This window comes from Anomaloglossus baeobatrachus, chromosome 12, assembly GCF_048569485.1.
Source record: "Anomaloglossus baeobatrachus isolate aAnoBae1 chromosome 12, aAnoBae1.hap1, whole genome shotgun sequence".
Taxonomy (NCBI): Eukaryota; Metazoa; Chordata; class Amphibia; order Anura; family Aromobatidae; genus Anomaloglossus; species Anomaloglossus baeobatrachus.
The window spans coordinates 62,658,038-62,676,124 of NC_134364.1; the positions used below are offsets into that span (position 1 = coordinate 62,658,038).

The 18,087-nt window shown below is 42.8% G+C and overlaps 2 long non-coding RNA genes across 2 annotated transcripts in view; one reads left to right on the forward strand and one right to left on the reverse strand.

The window, feature by feature from the left end:
• Positions 1-18,087, forward strand: part of LOC142258023 (uncharacterized) — a 59,423-nt gene that overhangs the window by 34,405 nt on the left and 6,931 nt on the right. The gene's annotated exons all lie outside the window — the stretch shown is intronic.
• Positions 6,387-18,087, reverse strand: part of LOC142258024 (uncharacterized) — a 45,787-nt gene continuing 34,086 nt past the window's right edge. Inside the window, exon 3 of the long non-coding RNA XR_012727699.1 lies at positions 6,387-6,428. This is a non-coding gene — a long non-coding RNA (uncharacterized LOC142258024). The remainder of the gene's footprint in view (positions 6,429-18,087) is intronic.

The following is an 18,087-nucleotide window of genomic DNA, read 5'->3' on the forward strand; positions in this document are numbered from 1 at the left end:
CACCACTCCACCAGCCCCAGCAGGACTCTGCAGCGGCGGCATCAATAACCTGGCCGCACTCCGCAAGTGGTGTAGTCGAAAACTCCTTGATTTTTATTCCCTTTTTATTTTTCACCCTTTTTTATCGGACTGGGCCTCGGCCACGACCACGACTGTTTCCCCTCCCCTGCGCACCGCACGCCTGGGACCGAGTACCTCACAGCCACTGGGGCGTCTTCAGGGGCAGGAATGCGACCACCATTGTCCACCACTCTTACATATCATTAGACTACCCCAATTCTAGTGATGACCATACGGGGGTATCATTAGACTTCCCAAATTCTGGTGATGATGGCTACACGGGGGCATCATTGGCGTCCCCAAATTATAGTGATGACTATATGGGGGTATCATATGACTACCCAAAATCTGGTGATGACGATACGAGGTCAGCCATCATTAGACTCCCCAAATTATAGTGATGATCATACATGGGCATCATTACACTACCCAAATTGTAGTGATGACCATACTGGGGCATCATTACACTACCCAAATTTTGGTGATGACTACACAGGGGCATCATTTAGCCTATCCTACTACTGACGATGACATGTATGCCCTATAACCGTACAGTCATGGTGCCCTAAAAGCAGGCTCTTCTAACGTTCCTCCATAACTGTGTCAGTCACGCTGCTTCATCACTATTTTATACAGCTCAAAAGGTTCGCAAAAATAATGTCTTCTGCCCAGAGGTACGTAGGGTCAGATTGACACACCATTGAACCATCAAGTATGTTGAGACCAGGGGCGGACATGTCTTTTGTACAACTAGTGCAAATGCACAGGGGTCCAAGAGGTTCAGGGGCCCAGTTTTACCTCCAGGTCAGGTGGAATGGTGCATCATGATGAGCTATTGTGCTGCAAAGGGTCCATATATTGTTCTTATTAAATAGTTCATAAGTCAGTGTAGGGGTGATCTTGATTACTATTTGTCAATGGCAACTAAAAACTTAATAGTAAAACTTAACTTTTATCCAAAAAAGTAAATAATTAGATAAAGTGCAGTGTACATACATTTAAGAACACTTAGTGAAGAGCAGCTAATTCTAATATCTTTATGGAGATTCTGAATATTATCTCTCTCCTACTATAACTGCATAATGACCGCATATTGTTTCAGCAACTATTAGTAGTAAATGCTGTCCTATCACTAGCTATTAAAATTCTAAAGTTCAAGCTTCCCCAACATGTTTCACCTATACAGGCTTCATCAGGGGAACATATGAGGCTAAAATGTTCCCCTGATGAAGCCTGTATAGGTGAAACATGGGGAGGCTTGAACTTCAGAAGATTTTGGGTTGGTTTTTTTTTGCATGAATGTGCCCCCTTTATCTTTTATCATGATTCCCATCTACGTCACCGTTCCTGAGCCATGAATGTGTATCTGGATGACATGGTGAAGGAAGAGATGGGTAACGCTGCCTCATGGGAGGATTGTGCGGCACACAGGAGTCCGGGAGGTCTCCTCCTGTCCGGGGGCCTCTCGAATGCATCGGTACAGTTGACACATGGTAGTTGCGCCCATGTTCCGGACAAGTCTAATCTTGTTGGAGGCCTTAAGAGCAGTCGACTGATTGGAAATAAGATCAGTTCAATGACCACAGGTTAATAAACAGCACAGTAACACTCCCAGGGACGTTCCGCTTTCTTCTCTGGTTTCCATCCAAGCTTGAATCCAGAATGGTCGTGTGTACACTTACAGCCTCGACTCGGGTTTATAGATAGAAACAGGATGCATTTTCCACAGCGCTTCTGATTACTCAGGATTTGGGGGAAGTGACCTATAAATAATATCTGAAAAATACAAGGAAAAAAATAAGTTCCCATCTGTTTCACAAGCTTCTAGGGGAATTATTTCCAGTCTTGTAAAAATGTTCCAATTAGTATGCTTCAGCGAGCTTCTCCGCAGATCAGTACAATATAATCACCCGTCTCCCCCCACTGCCGGGGTCAATCACTTATTGTAATTTTACAGTGGGCCAGACCTCTTGACCTGCTTATTATATGCTGGTCATGGAGTGAGAAGACATTCCTATTCACTCCTTGTAATGCAAAAGCCAGATGCTTCCCTCCGCAGCATGATGAGGCTGTGTGTGAGCTCTGCAATGGGGGAAGTGGGGGGCTTTGTCTAAGTAAAGACGAGGGGGTAATTCTACAGCTAATGCAAAAAATGTAGGGTTACCGTCCGCTATGTAGGTAACGATGTGGACATAGCTTAAAAAGCATTTTTCCAGAAAATACTACTGGCTGCCCTTAGATCCTTTCCACTCAAAGTCACAACATAAAGCTCCTTCTTCCCCAAAATTCTTTTCTGAAAAAGCTCCTTATTTAGTATTAATTTTTTTTTTAGAATCTGTAGAATATTTTAATATATGCAAAATGGTGTGTTTTTATGTGTCAGAGAGACCTTTGGGCCCACAAGTTAGGCTGCTTTCACACTTGCGTTGTTTTGCATCTGTCACAGTTGTGTGACTGATGTAACGCATGCGATGCAGATAGTGGCACAACTGATGTGACTGATGTAACGCATGCGATGCAGATAGTGGCACAACTGATGTGACTGATGCTGCAAAAAAACGATCCATTGGTTTTTTTTACTGTCTTACCGGCGGCCGGCTTTTGTGAATGATCAGCTGATAGTTCAGAAAAGGCAGCCGCCAGCAGATTGTTCAGAAAAGGTGGCCACCGGGTGATCAGCTGATCGTTCAGAAAAGGCGGCCACCTGGCGATCAGCTGATCGTTCACAAAAGGCGGCCACCGGGTGATCAGCAGATCGTTCACAAAAGGCGGCCACCTGGCGATCAGCTGATCGTTCAGAAAAGGCGGCCACCTGGCGATCAGCTGATCGTTCACAAAAGGCGGCCACCAGGTGATCAGCAGATCGTTCACAAAAGGCGGCCACCTGGCGATCAGCTGATCGTTCACAAAAGGCGGCCACCGGGTGATCAGCTGATCGTTCAGAAAAGGCGGCCACCTGGCGATCAGCTGATCGTTCACAAAAGGCGGCCACCGGGTGATCAGCAGATCGTTCACAAAAGGCGGCCACCGGGCGATCAGCTGATCGTTCACAAAAGGCGGCCACCGGGCGATCAGCTGATCGTTCACAAAAGGCGGCCACCGGGCGATCAGCTGATCGTTCACAAAAGGCGGCCACCGGGTGATCAGCAGATCGTTCACAAAAGGCGGCCACCGGGCGATCAGCTGATCGTTCACAAAAGGCGGCCACCGGGCGATCAGCTGATCGTTCACAAAAGGCGGCCACCGGGTGATCAGCTGATCGTTCCGGCCGCTGGAAGTGGATTTACAGTCGATCATGGTTTTTTACTGTGCGCATGCTCACAGTAATAAAACGATCCACCGCACACAAAAAAAGTTACATTCAGCGATGCTCCCGCCTGACGGTCACTCAGTATACGACTGATCCGTCATGCAGCGGATGCAACACAGGGCCATCAGTCACAATCCATCGCTAATAGAAGTCTATGGGGAAAAAACAGATTCCTGCAAAATATTTTGCAGGATACCGTAATTCCTCAACGCGACGGATTGTGAGTGATGTCAAACAACGGAAGTGTGAAAGCAGCCTAATACAGCAGCAGGGGCATACATAGAAATCCGGGAGCCCTCTAACAGTGGGCCTACCTTAACTCATTGGTTCCTCTGATCATTTTGCGTGGGGCCTATAGGGGGTGATCGAGGCGTCCCTAGTATAACCACTAGATGGTACAGTCGTTATCTAACACATCTAAGGGGTTAAACTGCTGCGACTTGGGCTAACTCCATGACCTCCCGACTGTCATTAAACAACCTATTGGGTTCCTGCAATCATTTTGTGCAGGGCCAATGGGGATCACAGAGACCGCCCCAATCTAACTGCTTAGATGCTATGGATGCTGCTCAACACCGCATCTAAAGGGTTAAACTGCTGCAATCAAAGCTGGATCCAGACTAAATGCAAAATGTGTGACAGGTCCTACTCACCTGCCATGTGCCATTTATAATAATGGAAAAGTCATATATCACAGAGATTATATAAGAATAAGGCTGCACATCAAACTTAGATAAAGGTATAATGCCTCAAGCATATGGAAAAATATTGGAATATACAATGAAAAATGCTACTTGCTAATTTGAACATGTGAATAATGAATTGCATACCTGCCATGAATATTAGGAAAAAGGAGATATTTAGCAATCGCATTGATCAATGTAACTGAGCCCCAAGGCCTCGTCAAGGTATATCTCTATATTGGGGTCCCTAGCTCTGTGACCCTAACTGTGTGTCATCTCATTGCAATTAAAAACTGCTATGGGTGGAGAGGGATAACTAAGGACGCTGTAACCTCTACAGTGTATGGTGTATGGTCTGAGCACTGACAGGCAGATCCCCCCCACCTCCGAAACCTCTGTAGTGTGCGGTGTATGGTCTGAGCACTGACAGGCGGACCCCCCCACCCCTGTAACCTCTGCAGCAATAGCAATGCTGGCAGCACTCTGGAAATAACGCTGAGCACGTGCACTCAGCTTCTTTGGTCAACCATGGCGAGGCCTGTTTTGAGTTGATCCTGTCTTGTTATACCGCTGTATGGTCTTGGCCGCCGTGCTGCAGCTCAGTGTCAGGGTGTTAACAATCTTCTTACAGCCTCGGCCATCTTTATGTAGAGCAACAATTATTTTTTTCAGATCCTCAAAGAATCCGTTGCCATAAGGAGCTATGTTGAGCTTCCAATGACCAGTATGAGAGTGTGTGAGGGATAACACCAAATGTAACACCCCTGCCCCCCCCATTCACACCTGACACCTCGAAACACTAATGAGTCACATGACATTGGGGAGGGAGAATGGCTAATTGGGCACAATTTCAGCATTTTCACTTAGGGATGTGGTTTCTTTTGTTGCCAGCGGTTTAGACATTAATGGCTGTGTGCTGAGTTATTTAGAGGACACCAAATTTACACTGTTATACAAGCTGCACACTGACACTGTACATTGTATCACAGGGGCAGATCTGCAGTGCTGTCCCATGACAAGATAGAATAAAATACTGTATTTACAAAAATGTGTGGTGTGTACTCACTTTTGTGATATACTGTATTTGCTGTGTTCTATAATACTGATGGGTATGTGTAGTGATGTCCGCAGGTAGGCCTATAGTTATGTATCAGAGCTCTCAATCATGACACAGATCACCCGCACTGGGCCGATCAGCAGGATGAATTTTGGGAACAGTGGACATCTTTTGTTATTTTCCTTAAAGGGGTGGGTCACCCATATTTTTTATTGTCTAGATCAATATTATATTGAGAAACAATGTTTCTCTCAAATACCTTGTGTTGTCAATAGTACCTGTGAGAGGCGCTATTGCAGACCGCTGCTCCCCGTCCAGTGACGTACCCGTCCAATGCTGCCTCGTCACATCCGTGCAGCCGGCTACAGTCTTCCAGACTCTGAGCTGTGAGCGGTGTTTCACTGCTGCCACAGCCCATTTGCTCCCCCTCCCTCCTCCCTCCTAGCACGGCACGTCTCCTGCTCCCCCTTCCTCCTCCCTCCTCGCAGAATGCTGCAAGCAAGAGATGTGCTGTGAGGGAGGAGGGAGGGGGAGCAGGGAGCAGATGGGCTCAGAATGTAGCCGGCTGCACGGATGTGACGAGGCAGCATTGGACGGGTACGTCACTGGACGGGGAGCAGCGGTCTGCAATAGCGCCTCTCACAGGTACTATTGACAACACAAGGTATTTGAGAGAAACATTGTTTCTCAATATAATATCGATCTAGACAATAAAAAATATGGGTGAACCACCCCTTTAAAAGGGTTGCCAATTACTTTAATATTGAAGGCCTATACTTAGGATAGGTCATCAATATCAGACTTTTTGGGGTGCGACAGCCAACACTCCCGCCGATCAGCTGTTACCGATGCTGGAGGTGGACAGCGCCATCAACTGCATAGTGGCCAAAGTGGGGTAGTGCAGGTCCACCCCTATTCAGTTATGTGCAGTACCCAGTTGATGGCGCCATCTGCAACTGATCACATCTGTCTGACACTAAGAACAGCTGATTGGTGGAGGTGTCGGGTGTCGCACCCCGGTGATCCTGGTATTGCTGAACTATCCTAAGGATAAGCCATCAATATTAGCGTATAACCCCTTTAACAATGCTACATACATGTAACGATAATTCCCCATTTATTTATACCACTTCTCATTTACTTATCTTGCATTTCCAGTAAACTGCAGAAAACTAAATATCCCTCCAGTAAATGACAAACCACTTATCATTAGTGGATCAGATAATGGAGGGAAAAAACCTTTATTTTTGCAGGAAACTCCTAAAATCCAACTCCTTACTTCACGCTGCAACACAGATCTTCCCCAATCCATTTTCATCTACAAAAAAATAACAAAAAATAGTATGTGTATGTATATGTACAGTATCTATATATTTTTAATTTTATTTTTATATATATATATATATATATATATATATATATATATATATATATATATATATATGTATATATACAGTTAGGTCCAGAAATATTTGGACAGTGACACAAGTTTTGTTATTTTAGCTGGTTACAAAAACATGTTCAGAAATACAATTATATATATAATATGGGCTGAAAGTGCACACTCCCAGCTGCAATATGAGAGTTTTCACATCCAAATCGGAGAAAGGGTTTAGGAATCATAGCTCTGTAATGCATAGCCTCCTCTTTTTCAAGGGACCAAAAGTAATTGGACAAGGGACTCTAAGGGCTGCAATTAACTCTGAAGGCATCTCCCTCGTTAACCTGTAATCAATGAAGTAGTTAAAAGGTCTGGGGTTGATTACAGGTGTGTGGTTTTGCATTTGGAAGCTGTTGCTGTGACCAGACAACATGCTGTCTAAGGAACTCTCAATTGAAGTGAAGCAGAACATCCTGAGGCTGAAAAAAAAGAAAAAATCCATCAGAGAGATAGCAGACATGCTTGGAGTAGCAAAATCAACAGCCGGGTACATTCTGAGAAAAAAGGAATTGACTGGTGAGCTTGGGAACTCAAAAAGGCCTGGGTGTCCACGGATGACAACAGTGATGGATGATCGACGCATACTTTCTTTGGTGAAGAAGAACCCGTTCACAACATCAACTGAAGTCCAGAACACTCTCAGTGAAGTAGGTGTATCTGTCTCTAAGTCAACAGTAAAGAGAAGACTCCATGAAAGTAAATACAAAGGGTTCATATCTAGATGCAAACCATTCATCAATTCCAAAAATAGACAGGCCAGAGTTAAATTTGCTGAAAAACACCTCATGAAGCCAGCTCAGTTCTGGAAAAGTATTCTATGGACAGATGAGACAAAGATCAACCTGTACCAGAATGATGGGAAGAAAAAAGTTTGGAGAAGAAAGGGAACGGCACATGATCCAAGGCACACCACATCCTCTGTAAAACATGGTGGAGGCAACGTGATGGCATGGGCAGGCATTGCTTTCAATGGCACTGGGTCACTTGTGTTTATTGATGACATAACAGCAGACAAGAGTAGCCGGATGAATTCTGAAGTGTACCGGGATATACTTTCAGCCCAGATTCTGCCAAATGCCGCAAAGTTGATCAGACGGCGCTTCATAGTACAGATGGACAATGATTCCAAGCATACAGCCAAAGCTACCCAGGAGTTCATGAGTGCAAAAAAGTGGAACATTCTGCAATGGCCAAGCCAATCACCAGATCTTAACCCAATTGAGCATGCATTTCACTTGCTCAAATCCAGACTTAAGACGGAAAGACCCACAAACAAGCAAGACCTGAAGGCTGCGGCTGTAAAGGCCTGGCAAAGCATTAAGAAGGAGGAAACCCAGCGTTTGGTGATGTCCATGGGTTCCAGACTTAAGGCAGTGATTGCCTCCAAAGGATTCGCAACAAAATATTGAAAATAAAAAAAAATTTTTTGGGTTTGGTTTATTTGTCCAATTACTTTTGACCTCCTAAAATGTGGAGTGTTTGTAAAGAAATGTGACAATTCCTACAATTTCTATCAGATATTTTTGTTCAAACCTTCAAATTAAACGTTACAATCTGCACTTGAATTCTGTTGTAGAGGTTTCATTTCAAATCCAATGTGGTGGCATGCAGAGCCCAACTCGCGAAAATTGTGTCACTGTCCAAATATTTCTGGACCTAACTGTATATATATATATATATACACATATATATATATATATATATATATATATATATATATATATATATATATATATATTAAAAATGGCCTTATGTGTACAGCCCCTGTGCAGAGCCATATGTCTCCATGGTTACAGACCTGGTGTGTAGTCGGATCCTGTGGTCGTGAATTACTACTGTCGTCCCCTTGATAGAAGAGGAGGTAAAGTAACACCGGACGGCAGGATTGGACTGTAATCTGTCGCCATGGAGACACATAGGTTTGCGTAGGAGCTGCAATGCAAAACGGTAAGAGATGATATTTACAATTTGTCAAAGTATATATATATTTTTTAGATGCATTGGGGCAATAAATGTGCCAGGGGTGCAATGCTTCCTTGGTCCCCCACTTTCCGCGATCAGGGACCTCTTCCGCCCGCGGTTTGTGGTGGCAGCTGTTCATCCTCGCTGTATCGTTGGCATGGCAGCGTTTCTCTTAGAATGTACACATTAATGATTCACAGCAGCGTAGAACGGTGAACTACGTCAAACAGGTGGGTGGTGAGAAGATGCGGGGGCTTTGTCTAGATCCGAGTGGGCTCAGAGATCTGTAAAGCGGCACAAACTTCTACCATGTTCTGCGCGGAGGTCTGATCAGCGCTAATTTATTAAGATACTTTGTCAAATAATTCTAGAATGTCAGACTGGCTACTTTTAGTATTACTGAAGTAAAGCAACTGAGTGTCAAGGGGAACGACCGAGCGTCAAACTTTCAGCCTTCATTGTTCCATATCCCAGAAGGCCATGCTCTACTAACACTCACAGGGGTGTGGCGATTAATTGCTCCTCCCCCGCTGCCTGCACGTGACAGTTGGAGGTATACTGCCTGCTGATGGTTTCCACATGCATATTTCCATTTTATAGACTTCTGTCCAAAAATGCCGCTATTTGTTACAATACTTCAAAAGGAGCAGATGTTTGGATGGCGTTACCCCTTATAGATAGGAGCGATTTGTCATTTTTGTAAACCACCTAGCAACCTTTGCAATATGTCTTATCAGAGAAATCTGCTTCTTTCTCCACTGGGACTGATATTTCAATTTATGGGTAAAAACTATAAAATCTGTATTCAAGGAAGACTGGAGTTCTCGTTACTAAGAGAGGAGATGACAGTTGGTGCTTGTAAAATTCCATGGAGGAGCAAGAGGCTGATACAGACATAGGGGAGGAGCTAGAGCCAGCCGCATACATAAGGGAGGAGCTAGAGATAGCCACCTACATAAGGGAGCAGCTAGAGACAGCCGCATACATAAGGGAGGAGCTAGACACAGCCGCATACATAAGGGAGGAGCTAGAGATAGCCACATACATAAGGGAGGAGCTACAGAAGGCCTCATACATAAGGGAGGAGCTAGAGACTGCCACATATATACTTTCAGCCTTCATTGTTCCATATCCCAGAAGGCCATGCTCTACTAACACTCACAGGGGCGTGGCGATTAATTGCTCCTCCCCCGCTGCCTGCACGTGACAGTTGGAGGTATACTGGCTGCTGATGGTTTCCACATGCATATTTCCATTTTATAGACTTCTGTCCAAAAATGCCGCTATATGTTACAATACTTCAAAAGGAGCAGATGTTTGGATGGCGTTACCCCTTATAGATAGGTAGAGATAGCCACATACATAAGGGAGGAGCTACAGAAGGCCTCATACATAAGGGAGGAGCTAGAGACTGCCACATATATAAGGGAGGAGCTAGAGACAGCCACATAAGGGAGGAGCTAGAGATAGCCACATAAGGGAGGAGCTAGAGAAAGCGACATACATAAGGGAGGAGCTAGAGAAAGCCACATATATAAGGGAGGAGCTAGAGAAAGCCATATACGGGAGGAGCTAGAGACAGCTTCATACATAAGGGGGGAGCTAGAGACTGCCACATAAGGGAGGGGCTAGAGAAAGCCACATACATAAGGGAGGAGCTAGAGAAAGCCACATAAGGGAGGAGCTAGAGACAGCCTCATACATAAGGGAGGAGCTAGAGACAGCCACATATATAAGGGAGGAGCTAGAGACAGCCACATATATATAAGGGAGGAGCTAGAGACAGCCATATACATAAGGGAGGAGCTAGAGAAAGCCACATAAGGGAGGAGCTAGAGACAGCCACATACATAAGGGTTGAGCTAGAGAGAGCCTCATACATAAGGGAGAAGCTAGACAGCCAAAAACATAAGTGAGGAGCTAGAGCTGGCCACATACATAAGGGAAGAGCTAGAGACAGCCACATACATAAGGGAGGAACTAGTCAAGCACATACACAGCAAGAGGCAGACAGAGGGTGAGAACATAGAATCAAGAACATAGGGGGAGGAGCTAGAGACAGAAACAGACAGGAGGAGGAGCTAGACTCAAGAATATCCATGGTGGGAGGTGCCAGAGGCAGCCAGAGTGGGGAGGACCTATAAACATGGGAAGGAGCTAAAAGCTAGGGAGTGGCTAGAGGCAGACATACATAGGGGAGGAGCTAGAGTCAAGCACATGCATAGGGGAGCAGCTAGAGGCACACAAAGACAGAGAGGGAGGCGCTAGAGGCCAACAAATAGGGGAGGAGCTAGAGGCAGACACAGACATTCTACTGAAACGACAGTTACATTCTCCATAGACCTTTATGAGCACCAACTGCCATCTCCTCTCTTGACAATGGGGAAATCTGTGTTTATTGAAGCCACATTTTACCCCTGAATTGAGAATTTTAAGAATGAAAGATCAGTTCAGGAGGAGAAAGAAGTGGAATTTTCTGATATAGACGAAGTTTCTTATTGTCACTTGTATAATTGGTTCATGAACAAAAAAAATTAAATGACAGCCAGTCTTTAATATTTTCTTTTTGGAATCCTTCTTGCTTTGCAGCTTTTCCCCCACTCTTGTTGGTTCTGGTTTGCTCAGTCTGTCGTCACACAGAGATTTCCTAGATCGCATCCTGGGAGGTCACTTTTCATTGAACTGATGAACAATGAGCTACGTGAGCGGAGTATCAATGCTGCACAAAGCCGCCGCGTCTGCTGCCAATCAGGCGCACAGATGCCCTTTGTTCGCAGCGTTTGTGAATAGGCGTCGGAGGCCTCCTGGGCCTGAACATCCATGTGAAAGAACTTCATAGACTTCTTCTCCGACCGATCTACAATAACCGCTACAAATTTCATGAGAATTGGGAATACGGCATTCATGTCAGCAGATCGAGCTTTTATTTTAGGGCTGACAAAAAATGTATGTGCCCCCCCCCTCCTAACTGGCCCATGGAGGACTTCATTTGGTCACATTATTAACTGGTCGAATACTTTTGAAATAGGGCTACTATTATTTTTTTTTTTATGAGAAATAGTCAAGCATGTCGACAGACATACATCACAATAATGATAATGTCTGAATAATGTCTAATATAAAGATAACAGCAGACTATGCTCTGTGTAAATATCAAGATGCTGGAGATTTAAGCTCTGAGGGCTGCAGAATAGTGAATGCAGCTCAAGTTTACAATGCAGACTGTAACATCAACTATTACAGCATCATGTGGCAGAGAGTTCCATAATCTCACTGCTCTTACAGTAAAGAATCTATAGTATCACTGTTCCTACAGTGACAAATCCATATCACTGCTTTTACAGTAAATCCATAATCTTACTGCTTTTACAATAAATAATCCATAGATTTACTGCTCTCACAGCAAATATTGCATAGTCTCACTGCTTTTACAGTAAAGAATCCATAGTATTACTGCTCTTACATTAAATAATCCATAATAACACTGCTCATAAAGTAAAGAATCCATAATATAACTGCTCTAATGGTAAAGAATCAATAGTCTCACGGCACTTACAGTAAAGAATGCATTGTCTCTCTGCCCTTACAATAAATAATCCATAATCTCACTGCTCTTACAGTAACAAATCCATATCACTACTCTTGCAGTAAATAATCCAGAATCTCACTGCTTTTACAGTAAAGAATCCATAGTATCACTGCTCTTACATTAAATAATCCATAATAACACTGCTCATAAAGTAAAGAATCCATAATATAACTGCTCTAATGGTAAAGAATCAATAGTCTCACGGCACTTACAGAAAAGAATGCATTGTCTCTCTGCCCTTACAATAAATAATCCATAATCTCACTGCTCTTACAGTAACAAATCCATATCACTACTCTTGCAGTAAATAATCCATAATCTCACTGCTTTTACAGTAAAGAATCCATAGTCTCACTATTCTTACAATAAAGAATCCATAATCTCAGTAACAAATCCATATCACTGCTCTTACAATAAATAATCCATAATCTCACTGCTCTTACAGTAAATAATCCATAGTCTCAATGTTTTTACAATAAAGAATCCATAATATCACTGCTCTTACAGTAAAAAATCCATAGTATAATTAATATTACATAAAGAATCCATATCACTGCTCTCACAGTAAAGAATGCATAATATCACTGCTCTTACAGTAAAGAATCACCATCTGTGTTAAAAACTAAATCTGCTTTTCTCTTGAAGTAGAGGATGCCCCCCATCCCTGCTGCTCTGAAAAACAAAGATAAAATAAAGCACTTAGTCGTCCATATAGGTAGTAAGAAGCTGAATACAGACATACCTATTAGGGTAGAATTCCACTTGCGAGAGACTCGCGCGTATCCTACATCGCATTACCCGACGCGGCCTGCCTCTTTTCCGACAGGAGCAGGTCAGCTGCATGTATTTCTATGCAGCTGAGACGCTCCCGTCGGGAAAGAGGCAGGACGTCCCCGGTAATGCGATGCATGATACGAGCGAGTCTCTCGCAAGTGGAATCCTACCCTAATAGGAGCATCGGATCCTTGGTTGATGAAATATCTGTAATCAGAGTTGTAGAAATGTACTGCACTTTGATTGACAGGTGCATCAGGGGCTGATCTTTGTGGTTGGGTCCTCGCTGTAAAGTTCTCCCCCAGCGTCCTCTATTACATGCCCCCTTGAATATCGCACCGCGCCATCATTGCTGGTGTTGGCGGTGCATGCGCATTGACACAGTAATTCTGTCTTCATTAAAATAGTGCCGGAGTCTGGGCATGCGCGTACCGCGATCTCCGGCGCCATTTTAATGAAGACACGCCCCGGCACTGTGACTGACAGCCGCCTCTGCAGTGCCGCAGTGATATGACACCAGCCATCTGTCCAGATCTGACGGCTTCCCCTGAGACGCGCAATCCCATAATGTCGTACATCTCGGGGCTACGTTGCATGGAGTTACTGTGCCGTCCCCTCGTCGTGCGCAGAGCATCTCCAAGACGCTGAATCATCATAAAGTCAATTATCTGTAAAACGTCTCCCAAGGCCACATGTGCTGCTGTTTGCAGTAATAATAACCTATAATCTTCGAGAAGGATTTTTCTACACGGCGCCGCTTTTTTCTAGATCTTTATTAGCGTTTTAATTCCTGCGCTGCTTGATGAAGCCGACAATGTGTGATAAGCGGAGAGATGCTGATGCCCCCCAAAATATACGGCAACGTGGGGGGGTGAAAATATGAGCATATGCTCCACTGTGGTTCATTGTGCTAAGGCCATGATGCCCCCCAAAATAAGCAAAGACCCCTTTTATGCAAATTAGCATTTTTCTTTCAAGCTCACGGAACGTTGCGACTAAAATCAGGACCGTATTCAACTTTTTGGGCTTTAACCCTTTTTTTGACCGGTTAGTTTTCCATCTCTGTGAATTCATTTTTTTCCCACTTCGAAGAACCATGACTTTTTTTATTTTATTTTTTTATAGATATTTTTTTCTTGACCCAACCATATGAAAGGCTTTTTTTTTATCTTCAGAATTATTTTTTTTTTCCATTTTCCAACATATTAACCAAATGGTGTCATTAAACACCATGTGTGCAATAAAATGGTGAAAAAAAAAATTTGCAATGCTTACAATGTTTTTTGTTTATTTTTTTTGGGGGGGGAGATTTATTTTTATGGCATTTACTTAGTAGTAAATATGATCTGGTGACATGATTCTCCAGGCCGTGCTGCGATAATTATTTAGGTGGTGAAAAACAAATTCAGAAATATGAAAAAAAAAAAATAAAATTGCCATGTCTCCATTGTCTGAGACCTGTAACGTCTTCATTTTTTCAATAGATTGAGCAGTTTGCATAATCTCACTGCTGTTACAGTAAAGAATCACTGCTCGTACAAAAAGGAATCCATAAATTCACTGCTCTTACAGTGATTCACAATGTCACTTCTCTTACAGTAAAGAACAGTAAATAATCCATAATGTCACTGCTCGTACAGTAAAGAATTCGAAAAAAAAAAAGAAATCTTAAAAAAATAAATCCCTTGTGCCTTCATTGTCTGAGACCCGTGATGTTTTCATTTTTTGGTAGAGTGAGGAGTTTGTATTATTTCACTGCTGTTACAGTAAAGAATCAATAATCTCACTGTTCTTACAGGAATTGAAAATCTCACTACTCTTAAGGGGGCTTTACACGCTGCGACATCGCTAGCGATGTCACTAGTGTTTGCACCCGCCCCCGTCGTTTGTGTGTCATGGGCAAATCGCTGCCCGTGGCGGACAAAATTGCTAGGACCCGTCACACATATTTACCTTCCTAATGATGTCGGTGTGGGCGGCAAACAACCTCTCTTCTAAGGGGGCGGTCCGTGCGGTGTCACAGCGACGTCACACGGCAAGTGGCCAATAAAAGCGGAGGGGCGGAGAGCAGCCGAAAGAAAGTCACACCCACCTCATTGCCAGAGGACGCATGTACGGTGTTCGTCATTTCTGGGGTGTCACATGTAGCAATGTGTGCTGCCTCAGGAACAACGAACAACCTGCGTCCAAAATCAGCAACGATATTTGGGAAATGGACGACGTGTCAACAATCAACGATTTGGTGAGTATTTTGCATCGTTAGCAGTCGCTCGTACGTGTCATACGCAACGACGTCGCTAATGAGGCTATATGTGCGTCACGAATTCCGTGACCCCAACGACATCTCGTTAGCAATGTCGTTGCGTGTAAAGCTGCCTTTACAGTAAATAATTCAAAATCTCACTGCTCTTACAGTAAAGAATCCATTGTCTCACTGCTCTTACAGTAAAGAATCCATACTCTCACTGCTCTTACAGTAAAGAATCCATAGTCTCACTGCTCTTACAGTAAAGAATCAATAGTCTCACTGCTCTTACAGTAAAGAATCCATACTCTCACTGCTCTTACAGTAAAGAATCCATAGTCTCACTGCTCTTACAGTGAAGAATCCATAGTCTCACTGCTCTTACAGTAAAGAATCCATAGTCTCACTGCTCTTACAGTAAAGAATCCATACTCTCACTGCTCTTACAGTAAAGAATCCATAGTCTCACTGCTCTTACAGTAAAGAATCCATATTGTCACTGCTCGTACAGTAAAGTATTCTGAAAAAAAAAATCAGAAATATGAAAAAAAAATGCCTTGTGTCTTCATTGTCTGAGACCCACAGCGTTTTCATTTTTCGGTAGATTAAGCAGATGAGGTATTGGTTGTTTGGGTGGGGAGCCAAGTGTTTTATTAGAACCATTTTTGGTTACATACGACATTTTGATCACTTTTTATTACATTTTTTATGGAGGTGTATATATAATTTATTTAGCGAAAGAAAAAGGGGAATAAGTCCAATTATTAATATTTTAATAAAAAAGAATGGGGAATTAGTCTAATTTTTAATCTTTTTTTTTCTTCACGTTTCTCTTTTTTAATTGTTGTTTTAGTCCTCCCAAGGGACTTGAATCTGCAATCATCTGATAGCGTGCTCTTACTGCTGGCTCAGCTCTTGAGCCCGCTCCATGTACAGGAATCACACCACAATCCTGAAGATGTCAGATGACTTGCGTAGATCTAATAACCCACTTCCATGTTACCGAATCTGTTGAGGTCGCCGATTTATAAGAGCGCAGTAAAACCACTTGTTGTTCCCATCTCCTGCAATTCTTGGTTCCTGGACCTGCAGAAGTTTACCGTATATACCACGCCTTTTCCATACTTATCCACGTGAGCATTGCTACGACATCTTCACCGTCCCAGAAAAGACCATATTCCGCTGTTTGCAATACCACATGGTAGAGAGTTCCACAATCTCACTGCTTGTGCAATACAGAATCTATAATCTCACTGGTCGTACAGTAGAAAATCCATAATCTTACTGCTGTTACAATAATGAATCAATAATCTCACTGCTTGTACACAGAAGAATCCACAAACTCAGTGCTCTTACAGTAAAGAATCCAGAAACTCACTGCTCTTACAGTAATTCCCTATCTCATTGCTCTTACAGTAAATAATCCATAGTCTCACTTCTCGTACAGTAAAGAATCCATAATCTCACTATGTTTACGGTAAGGAATCCATAATTGCACTGCTTGTACAGTAAATAAGCCATAATCTCACTGTTGCTAATGTCTGATATATATAATAACAGCAGTTCACGTTCTGTGTAAATATCAAGATGCTGGAAATTTAAGCTCTGAAGGCTGCAGAATAGTGAATGCAGCTCAGGTTTACAATGCAGACTGTAATCTCAATCAGTGCAGCATCATGGGGCAGAGAGTTCCATAATGTCACTGCTGTTACAGTAAAGAATCCATAATCTCACTGCTGTTACAGTAAAGAAACCATAATCTGACTGCTCGTACAGTAAATGATCCAGAATCTCATTGCTGTTACAGTAAAGAATCCTTAATCTCACTGCTATTACAATAAAGAAACCATAACATGACTGCTCGTACAGTAAATAGTCCAGAATCTCATTGCTGTTACAGTAAAGAATCCTTAATCTCACTGCTAATACAGTAAAGAAACCGTAGCGTGATGTGCTCGTACAGTAAATAATCCAGAATCTCATTGCTGTTACAGTAAAGAATCCTTAATCTCACTGCTATTACAGTAAATAAGCAGCAATCCCACTGCTTGTACAGCAAAGAAGCCACAATCTCACTGCTCTTTCAGTAAAGAATTCATAATTTTACTGTTCATACTGTAAAAAATACATAATCACAATGCAGTTACAGTAAAGAATCCATAATCCCACTGCTATTACACTACAGAAACCATAGTCTGAATGCTCGTGCAGTAAATAATCCACAATCTTACTGCTGTTACACTAAAGAATACTTAATCTCACTGCTGTTACTATAAAGAATCAATAATCTCACTACTCGTAAATAAGACACAATCTCACTGCTCATACAGTAAATAATTCATAATCGCACTGCTCATAGAGTAAAAAATACATAATCACACTGCTGTTACAGTAAAGAATCCATACTTTCACTGCTGTTACAGTATAGAAACCATAATCTCATTGCTCATACAGTAATCCATAATATCCCTGCTGTTACAGTAAAGAATCCTTAATCTAACTCTTTACAGTAAAGAATTGCTGTCTGTGAAGATGATTAAACTGTCTTTCCTTTTGATGTAGAAGATGCCACTCGTCCTTGTTGCAGGCCTCAGTGTAAAAAGAACACGAGAATGATCTATTGGATATCAAGCATTGCTGGTCATTAGCTTAATAAATTGGCTGCCGTTCCCAGCTTTTTGAGTCAGAATATTGGAAATGTCCTCCTTTGTCTAATAGATTAGTATTCGGCATTTCTGATACCAGAGTTGGAGTTATCTTTTCTATTACAAGTTGCAGTAAGGCTACGTTCACACATCAGTTTTTTGGCATCAGGCACAATCCGGCGTGTGCCTGATGCAACGGATCCGGCACAGAGTATGCAAAAACGGATGCGCCTGATCCTTTTTTCTTATGGATCCGGTATACCTGATCCGTCAAAAATTGGATCCGGCGTATCTGTTTTTTGCATCCATTTCGTCCGTTTT